This window comes from Pantherophis guttatus, chromosome 1, assembly GCF_059756535.1.
Source record: "Pantherophis guttatus breed Tessera chromosome 1, ASM5975653v1, whole genome shotgun sequence".
In the NCBI taxonomy this organism is placed as follows: Eukaryota; Metazoa; Chordata; class Lepidosauria; order Squamata; family Colubridae; genus Pantherophis; species Pantherophis guttatus.
In genome coordinates this window covers 233,397,773-233,408,286 of record NC_142063.1, presented here as the reverse complement: position 1 = coordinate 233,408,286, position 10,514 = coordinate 233,397,773, and the positions used below count along the sequence as shown (strand labels likewise).

The window sequence follows — 10,514 nt, the reverse complement described above, 5'->3', positions numbered from 1 at the left end:
TCTAGGTTCAGGCGCCGGTGCTTTCGTCGTTTGAATAGAAGCGAGTGAATTTTGGGAGGTTTGCTTGCTTGTTATTTTTTTTTTTTATCTTTTTACTGCAGTCTTTCGTTGATTCTTTAGTGATTCTTAATTTTGATCCAAATGTTGCAAAAAGCGTTTTCATTGCAGACTCTACTTGAGTTTCTATTGAGTCTTCTTCAATTTCTGTGTCTGATTCTTCTGATGTGTAGATTTTTTCTCTTTTATTTTTTGCATCGAGCAAGTCTTTTCGCGCCAGATATTTTGAATTCTGCCTTCTGATTGGCTCTTCTTCGTTCACTTTAGGGGTCTGTTGAAACCAAGATGGCTGCCATTCAAAATTTTGCGCGGGACCGTTGTTCCTCTCCTTCGTTGCATTTTTATCTGTAGGCAAATCGCTCACCGTTTTTGAGTCTTTATTTTCATCTGTAACGATGTGCTTTTCTCTCGCTGCTCCGTTGTTTCTCAATAAGTCTTGGAGGTTCGCGATGAGGTTTTCATCGTTCTTTTGACTTTTTAAAAGTTTTAGTATTTCTGACCTGAGTTCGTTATTTTCTATTTCGTTTTCTTTTTGGTCATCATTCTCATCTATTATTTCTTCGTTGTCTGTAGTGCAGTCTTCAGATTCTCTTGATATTTCAGTTGCATATTCATCAATTATTTCTTGATCTGCTTCCATTTCTTTACTATATGCCCTGGTGTTGGGTCTTACTTTTTTGCTTCTCGATTTTTCTCTGTCAGACATTGTTGAATCTTTTATTGAGTCAATTAACCATCCTCTGCTACCAGATTGTTGCAATATTTTCAGGATCAGACTCAATAAATGAAATAAGAATTATATATTCAAGTAAAGCTCTGTTTATTCACAGAAGGCATTCTATATTCACTGAATAATCACAGATAGAAGCACAGGGTAAAGGCATACAGCTCCTTATATATACAAGGGGTGGAGCTATATATGGGAGTGGTTAAATATATATATATTAGGCAGTGAAAATAAATTAACCCCTGATATACTGTACATATACTATTTACATAATGGAGAATGAGGCATTTACTTGTAACAGTTAGTGTAAAAGAGAGAGAGAGAGAAAAACAAAACAAAATCTGGCTTTGCTTTTTTGGAACAAAGCACCTTTAGTAATGCAGATAGTCCTCATTGAGTGACCACAACTGGGACTGGTCAGTGAAGTGATATGGTCACTAAATGAAACTATGACAGTTCTTTCATTTTACTTCAGCTGTCCTTTGCTTTACAGGCCTTGAAGGTTATAACTGCAAGGATTAGTTGTAAAGTTACTTTTTCCACCTCCATTTTAACTGTGGTCACTAAACAAGGCAGTTGTTAAATAAGAACCCATTTGAACATGAAGGTCTCAGGCAGCACCTTACAGAACTAATTATAGATGATTGAAATGATAGCCCTTCTATTGATGCTTCATTTGGCATTCCAAACGAATGCCTATCTATTCAGGAATAGATAGGAAGAAATTGCAAGTGGGAAGTTACTCCAAAGTTTGAGCATGCTCAGTGAACCCAGAACAATGAATAGCTGATGTTAGTGTAAAAGAGAGAGAGAAAAAAAAAAATAAAACAAAATCTGGAATTGAGGCACAGAATGGAAAATCTTATTCTAGAAAAAAGAATAACTTGTTGGCTGGAATCTTGAACACAGACACACAAGATTAAAAATAATTCAGATCTGAACTTGGGTAACAACATTATTAGATATTTTTCTGTACCTGGCTAAGGTTCTCAAAGCATGTTTGCCTATTTATTGTTTACCTAAGCAGCCAAACTTCCAATCCTACTGGGTAGAAAGATGCTTAAATAATTAACTTTGTTTGTTATGCGTTATGTGTTCTTCTATTAGCAACAATGATTTTATTTTAAATTGCTATCATTGCAGGCTTACATTATTAATTGCTCATTTTGAGCGGAGGTGAGCAATTATGCTTGTTTCTGGATGACTTTAAATTTTTTAACAGGGAACATCTGAGGTTGGAAAGCTGAACCCTGGTTGCATCAGAGCTCCTACGAAGTGGGAATGTCATCAAACTCTGTTGGTAATTAAAGTCTGTGTGTCATTTTTGGAGTGGAATCCTATCTAGTCACAGTTAAAACTCAAGCCAAGGAAGAGCGATTCCAATCTTATTCGCTCTTCACTGACGAGAAATACGAAGTCTTTATCTAAGACTGTCAAAATGTTGCAGAGGAAATATTAAAAGAAAACAATTAACAGCAACTTTGATTTGCATTTGCCTTCTCTCGGTATAAAAGAGAGAAAGGAAGAGCGATCACAGATAGCAGCCTCAACAGATTAATAGTCTACAAAGCCCCCATAACATTTGACAAGTAACCTTTTAGAAGACTCCCTTTTCTTATATGACATAATGGTAATACGTTGCCAGTTTTCTAGCAGTGGCCTGTCAGAGTTATACATTGAAATATATATATAGGGAAAAATAGATAAAAACAACATACTGACTCATTCTGTATTGCAAAACTTGCTACAGGATAGCAACTACATCCTGTAAAACTCTTTCCTTCATTTAAGTTTAGCATTCTAGAAGGAATGCTGACACTATCCAGATGCCTGAATAACCCGTTGAACACATGACAAGATTTTCCTTTGCTGAGGAGCACAGCCTGTCGAGAGCCATAGAACGAAACCTGAATTGGTGTGACCTTGTTCCAGAGAGGTGAGTTAGATATGCACATAGAAGCTTCCTACACTAATCCTTCTGCCACCAATGGCCTAAAATGAGCAAGGATAATAAACAAGCCTGAAAATGGTGAGGTGTTAATTAGCATTCAGAGGCCGTAACAAAATTGGGGAGAAGGGGCAAAAGGGACTTTGCAAAACGGTGCATGCATAGACTCGTGCTTAATTTGGCACCTCGGATTCCCCACCGATGATGCAAAATTTGCGCTGATCTTCAGTTATTGGCAACCTTTAGATGCGACAGATGAAGATACAAGATGGCACAGAGACCTAATTTGCATTGTGGCCATGTGGTTTCTTCATTTGTTTTCCAGCACGCTTTTCCTAAGCACAGAACAGGAATAGAGAAAATATCTTATCTACAAGCATGTGAATATTAAGAATGTTTCATCTTGAAATTGATAAGAGGGTATTGAATACTTCAGTGGTCAATGCCTGGAACCAGTGATGGGATTCAGCCAGTTCGCACCCCTTTGGGAGAACCGGTTGTTAACTTTCTGAGCAGTTTGGCAAACTGGTTGTTGGAAGAAATCATTAGGGCAGAGAATCAGTTGTTAAATTACTTGAATCCCACCACTGCCTGGAACTCACTACCTGACTCTGTTGTTACATCCTCATCCCACCCCCACCCTTAGACTGTCTACCATGGACCTCACCCCATACCTAAGAGGTCTGTAAGTGGGTGTGCATAAGCATACCAGCATGCCTACTGTCCCTGTCCTACTGTTCCCATTTATTCGTACTCATTTATTATGTATATACTTATACCTGTTTATACTTATATGCAGTGGTGGGATTCAGCCAGTTCGCACCACTTCGGGAGAACCGGTTGTTAACTTTCTGAGCAGTTTGGCAAACTGGTTGTTGAAAGAAATCATTAGGGCAGAGAACCAGTTGTTAAATTACTAGAATCCCCCACTGCTTATATGTTTATATGTTATGTTCATACTTATACTTGTTTTCTCATACATGCTTGACAAATTAATTAACTAACTAACTAAATAAATGTGACAAAGGTGATTGCCAAACTGGATCAAAAATAACTTTAATATTTGCAACCACTATGCATTTGGGAATTTTTAATGTGTTGATGTTAAGGGGGAAATGTGTTGATTAACTCAAAATAAAATGTATTTTCCAATTGGTGATTTCTCAGTGAAGCTGAGGCTAAAGGAATACATATAGGATTAACCATGTTTGTTTTCTAATCATCAAACCATGGGTATAATTTCCAAGATATCAGTAAGGCGTTATGTTTTCCATTTATTGTATATTTCAGGTCATTGTCTAATTTAGCATCTAATTCCTCATCCCCTAAACCAGGGGTGGGCAAATATGGCCCCTTTATGACCTGTGGACTTCAACTCCCAGAATTCCTGAGCCAACTTGGCTGCCTCAGGACTTCTGGGAGTTGAAGTCCACAGGTTGTAAAAGGGCCACAATTGCCCACCCCTGCCCTAAACTATTGTTAGATAATGCTGCAAAAATATACAGATAAGCCTCGACTTACAACAGTTCGTTTAGTGACTGCTCAAAGTTACATTAGCACTGAAAAAAGCGCCTTATGACAATTTTTCACATTTATGACTGTTGCAACATCTCTATGGTGACATGATCAACATTCAGATGCTTGGCAACTGGCTCATATTTATGATGGTTGCAGTTTCCCCGGATCATGTTATCCCCTTTTGCGACATTCTGACAAGCAAAGTCAATGGATAAACCAGATCCACTTAACAAACATGTAATTAACTTAACAACTGTCATGCTTCACGTAACAACCGTGGCAAAGAAGGTCGTAAAATGGGGCAAAACTCACTTAACAAATGTCTCACTTAGCAGCATAAATTTTGGGCTCAATTGTGGTCCTAAATCAAGGACTACCTGTATATGGCTCCTCAGCTTCAACAGTGGGTATTTTTGTTCCATTAGTGTGAGTCCAAGGATCTGTGATTTGACACTTCATCTTCTGTGGTTGTGATGCTAGCAAAAGGAAGAACCACAATTTAATGAAAGTAGGGTGACCAAATATCTGAACAGGCAAAGGATGACACAGATCAGTGGTGGGTTCCTCCCGGTTCCACCCGATTCCGCCAAGCCGGTAGTGGTGACAATATGATATCACCGAACTGGTTCTGTCCCCCGCCCCTCGCCCCCGGCCCCCCTCCTGCATTATTCTTACCTTTTATTTGGCCCCACCCCCAATTTATTGCTGCCTCCTGAGTCCCAGCTGATGGGCTAGAAGGAAAAAAAACTGTTTAAACTCTTGCCGCGGGGCTTCAAAGGGCCGCCCTACAGCTGATCAGTGTTAAAAGGCAGTGTGGTGGTAGACCAGTGCCTCCAAAAACAAATGAGTAGACCAGTGCCTCCAAAAACAAATGAGTAGACCAGTGCCTCCCAAAACAAATGAGTAGACTGGTGTCTGCAAAAACAAATGAGTAGACTGGTGCCTGCAAAAACAAATGAGTAGACCAATGCCTCCAAAAACAAATGAGTAGACCGGTGCCTGCAAAAATAAATGAGTAGACCAGTGCCTCCAAAAACAAATGAGTAGACCGTGCCTCCAAAAACAAATGGGTAGACTGGTACAGCTCTGCAAGCAGTTAAAAGCCTGGTAGACCAGTACCTCTGCTAAATCCTAAAGAGTTGTCACATGACCATCAAGCCACGCCCACAAAATAAGCCACGCTCACAGAACCGGTAGTAAAAATTTTTAGAACCCACCCCTGAGGCAGATAACTGGAAGGCGGATAAATGAGGAGTGGTGGCAGGGGGAGAAGAACACACTAACCTTCTTGGCATCCACAAGAAAAATTACAGTGAAAAACCACAAAAGAAAACAAATGCATGGAAGCCTACATGCATGTGAAATTACTTTTTCCTGCATCAGAAAGACTTGCCTTTTAATTGCAAGGATGGACTAGAGTTAATTAGGAGGCAAAAGTATTCTGTATTGTAATTGCTTGAGGTCTTGTCAATTTCAGACAGCTATGGAAGCGGCTTGAGAGAGGGTTCTAATCGACTAATTAATTAGAGGTGAGCTTCTTAACTTGTTAACTAATTACTACTTATCAGGGAAAGGGGATGCGGTGGCTCAGTGGCTAAGATGCTGAGCTTGTCGATCAAAAGGTCGGCAGTTCAGCAGTTCAAATCCCTAGTGCCGCATAACGGGGTGAGCTCCCGTTACTTGTCCCAGCTTCTGCCAACCTAGCAGTTCGAAAGCACGTAAAAATGCAAGTAGAAAAATAGGGACCACCTTTGGTGGGAAGGTAATAGCGTTCCGTGCGCCTTTGGCATTTAGTCATGCCGGCCACATGACCATGGAGACGTCTTCAGACAGCGTTGGCTCTTAGGCTTTGAAACGGAGAGGAGCACCGCCCCCTAGAGTCAGGAACGACTAGCACATATGTGCGAGGGGAATCTTTACCTTTACTTATCAAGGAAGAGAAAACTTGCACAGAAAGTGATAATCAACAACTTGAACAATATTTGCTTTAAAGCAGGGGTCTGTAACCCCCGGGCCACAGAACGGTACTGAGCTGCAACCTCTTAGGAACTGGATTACACAAATGAATGAAGCTTCACTTGTGCATATGTGGGTTCTAGATAGTGCGCAAATATAAACAAACAAACACACACACACACGGGTTGTGGAAAAATTGTTTTCCACAGAAGCAGTCCCTGGTGCCCAAAAGTTTGGGAGTGCTACTTTAAAGCTAAGCCTGATGGACAGAGGACATCCAAGCAAAATACTGTTAAATCCTTTGTGATATGCTGACCATCACTGACTATTGGGGGCGAGTCTTTGGCCCCCACTGAAAGGGCTCGCAATCTGGGAGTCCTCCTGGATAGGCAGCTGTCTTTGGAGGAACATCTGACGGCTGTTACCAGGGGGACCTGGTTGACAATTAGTGGCGTTAGAATAAGGGAGATAAGGAGGGGAGGTGAACTTTGAGGCTATTCTCTGGTGATCTATTTTTGTGTTCCTTTGGGAAATATCCATATGATACCACTGAATGAACAGAGCTGCATTGCTCAAACATAATGTTGCTATATTGGACCAGAATGCCAAAGTCTTCCTTTGGAAGTATCTTTCAGTACATTCTGAGCTTCATGTTTGAGAGCTTAGACGTGCGAACTTTATCATTGAGCTATAAATATGACAATATATATATATGTGCTACTCATTGGTTACCATGGAGGTATTCAGCTTGTATCTACTTTAAGCTGCAAGTGAATAGTTTGGATGCCATAATAAACAGAAAGGAGTGTACACTAAAAACACAGTACGTGTGAACCGAAAAAAGCCTCTTCATCAATTTAAAATCAATTTCATATACAGTGGTACCTTAATACTCAACTGCTTTGAAACTCATCAAATTTGATACTCAACATATTTTGATGGGAAAATTTTGTCCCGGTACTCATTGTTTGTTTGGTACTCAACTCACAAGCTAGAAATTGTCAGTGTCACCTGCCTTGTGACTACATTATTCCTTATGGGAAAAAATTGGAATTTCTTTTTGGTACTTATCGTGCCTCCTGGAACCATTTAATGATGAGTACCAAGGTACCACTGTATTATATTGAAATAATTGGATTTTTTTCACATGAAAAACAAAGGAGGCATGTTCGGGTCTGGAAAAGTGAAGCAAGATTCAGTCAATTTTATTATTTGTCCAACTTCATTTTCTTTTCCGAAGACCTCCTACTTTTAGACTTTGTGCTACTTTTGATTTCATATTTGTCCTTTATGTTACTTTTCTTTTCCTTTGATTACTTCTTTGTCTTTGACCCAGTTATTTATTGAAGCCCCGCTTTGATCCACCATGCCTGCTGGATGCATCAGTCAAATCATACATCTACCAACATTTTTCTTTCTTTGCAGCACAATTCCCGAGAAAGGTTCAACTTATTTTCCAAAGCACCAGAAGGCAAGACAAGAAAAATGGATGGAAAATAATCAAGGAGAGAAGCAACCTGGAATTAAGGAGAAACTTACAGTGAGAACAATTGACTTCAGAAGTTGGAAGGGTTTCATCACTGGAAATTTTTAAGATAAAACTGGACAGTCACCTATCTGAAATGATATAAGGTTTCCTGCTTGAGCAAGGGGTTGGACTAGAAGACCTCCAAGGTCCCTTACAGCTCTATTCTGATTGATCATTTGGTATCTTATTTTTCACACATTTTGTTGCTCTTTTGTATAAAAGAGTTAAAACTAAATAACCAAAGACTACTTCCTTTCGGATCATCAGCTAATTATCCATAATATTGTTTTCACAAATCCACTGGCTCTGGAAGGTCTGTCTCATTTTTTGCCAGTTACTTGTTTTTGCTCTTTGTTACGTTTTTGGTAGCTGTGTGTTGCATGATGTATGCGCTTTCTCTAAACAGATGAGGAGCTTGCCAAATGCAAAATAAACTGGAAATTATCTGCAGTAATTTTCCAATGATCTCAAGGCGAAGGAGGGCACTGCTTCCCAATCTGTTGTAAACCTTTACATTACATTTTCTTCATTCACTTATAAGATCATAAGGATTGAAAATGTATGTACTTATGATAGTCCATGACTGTAACAAAGGTTTGCTTTGGTTTGATTGACATATATATTTACAGGAATTTCAGCTTTCCAAGTGATAGTCTATATGATGTAGCCTTGCATGGAACCCTGGTACGAAGTATTAAACTATGTTTTTGAGGAGGGATTCCTAAGAGGAAAAGATAAATCAGCATAGTTTAGTATGCTCACTAAGGTAAGCTGCTTTGATTGCCTATTGAAACAAATAAAGAAGACAGGAAGAAAGGGGGCAATGAGATGGAGGGAGATACATTCCACAATTGGAGTGATATGCCACACTATAGTTCACATACTAATTGTAAAGTCAAGTGATGTTGTATATAGAGCTGTGGTGGCGCAGTGGTTAGAATGCAGTATGCAGACTAATTCTCCTGACTGCCAGCAGTTCAATCCCGATCAGCTCAAGGTTGACTCAACCTTTCATCCTTCCGAGATCAGTAAAATGAGGACCCAGATTGTTGAGAGCAATATGCTGACTCTGTAAACCACTTAGAGAGGGCAGTAAGGCACAATGAAATGGTATATAAGTCTAAGTGCCATTGCTACTGCTGTAAGAAGTCTATAACCAAAATTTGGCTACTGGGAAATAACAGAAAGGCAGCCAGGTGTACAGAGAGTTTGCAGACTCTGAAGGTCTGACTGCTAATGGAATCTTCATGGCTCATTGTAGAATGTTGGATATAACTGAAAAAGAAAAGGTAAGGAGATGGAATGGAATTTGAGAAAAGGGGAGACAGAATGCTGAATAGCATTGTATTACCTATTGCAACTTGCAACAATATTTTATCCCAATCTGTTGTCTTCAGTCCAGGGTGGGCATCCTTTTTTGAATTATTGGCCACTCTTAGAAACTCTTTTACTGCACAATAGAGACACAGGAGAATACTAGTGATAGTGTGACATTTCACCCGTCACATTTATTTTAAACGTATTAATATACATGTCAATAGGCACATCTTTGATATGATTTCTTACTGAAAAACTAGTGGAAGATTATGACACTTGTCTAAGTGATTCACAATGCAATAAGAACAAGACTTACATACACCACAACATCTACATAAATCCTCACTTAAGACACAGTGATAATTTCTGAAATATATACAATTGGAAGTGTAAAGTAATATTCTGGGGTGGGGGGAATAGCTGACTGTATTTCTTTTCTATAACCTTGCTTTCTTTTTTAAAGGAAAATCTTTAGCTGCAGGGTCAAATAGTTGACAATAAGAAAGACCGCCGTAAAGTCATGCTCTGAGAGACCAAACTATCTGAGAAATGAACAAAGAATTAGATCTGGAATTTATCTTCTAGCAGATTCCTCTATTCTCTAAAAATATTTGCATGCTTTTGGGGAATCAAAGTTTTGATGCTTAGCATCTGAAAGCAAAATTCTCTGCTTGAGAATTACAAAGGGAAGTGACTTTCATGGCTGACTTTTCAAATGCATATTTATCACTGGATAACATAATTTACCTTGATTCTCAGTCAAAACACACCAGTCATTTTTTTTACTGAAAAATCCTATGTTTGATGACACTGAGTCACCATCTGTTGTAATTGATTTAACTATGGCTTATTCATACCTGCATACCATCACCAACTATCACTGGCAAACAGACCGGTGTGAAATTCATTCACTTGCTGTGATTGTGGAGTGTGTAGGCCCAGTTCAACCTTTCCCACTATTGGATGCTTTCACTTTGCTATAAATGGAAAAACTTGCAGGCCAAAGAAGTAACTTTGGAAGTGTGTGAAAAAGAAACTGTGGGCTGTGGGCAGGGGGCCAAAGGCTAGCTGACTTTGTTTTGCATTTTTGAGGCTTTGTGGGTAGATGGGCATGTGTGACTGAGGAAAAGGGAGGAAATTGTGAGCAGATGGGCATGTGTGATTGAGGAAAAGAGAAAATAGGGAAATAACAACAACCACAAAAAGCTCCAAACCTTCTCCTCATGAAAAGTTCAAAAATATCTTTGTATGTAATAGAAGTGGGTTGGTTCAAGGTTCCAGACAATTTTCAGCTGTTTCTGTTTAAAGGCTCTGTGACTGTATTCCTAAAAAGTCTGTGCACATTTTACATTTTCATTCTTCATCAGTGACTCATTGATTTTTTTTTTTTGATTTTTTTTTTAAAAAACCTCCTTTTGCAAAGCAAGCAGTGGTATACAACCGTCTGGGACTTCTTGAGCAAA

The 10,514-nt window shown here is 39.2% G+C and overlaps 1 long non-coding RNA gene across 1 annotated transcript; it reads left to right on the top strand.

The window, feature by feature from the left end:
* The first annotated feature begins 2,454 nt into the window (after positions 1 to 2,454).
* On the top strand, positions 2,455 to 8,184 carry LOC148116804 (uncharacterized). Its single transcript, XR_015733816.1, has 3 exons — positions 2,455 to 2,720; positions 5,728 to 5,779; positions 7,632 to 8,184. It is a non-coding gene; the product is annotated as an uncharacterized LOC148116804 (long non-coding RNA).
* The last annotated feature ends 2,330 nt before the right edge of the window (positions 8,185 to 10,514 follow it).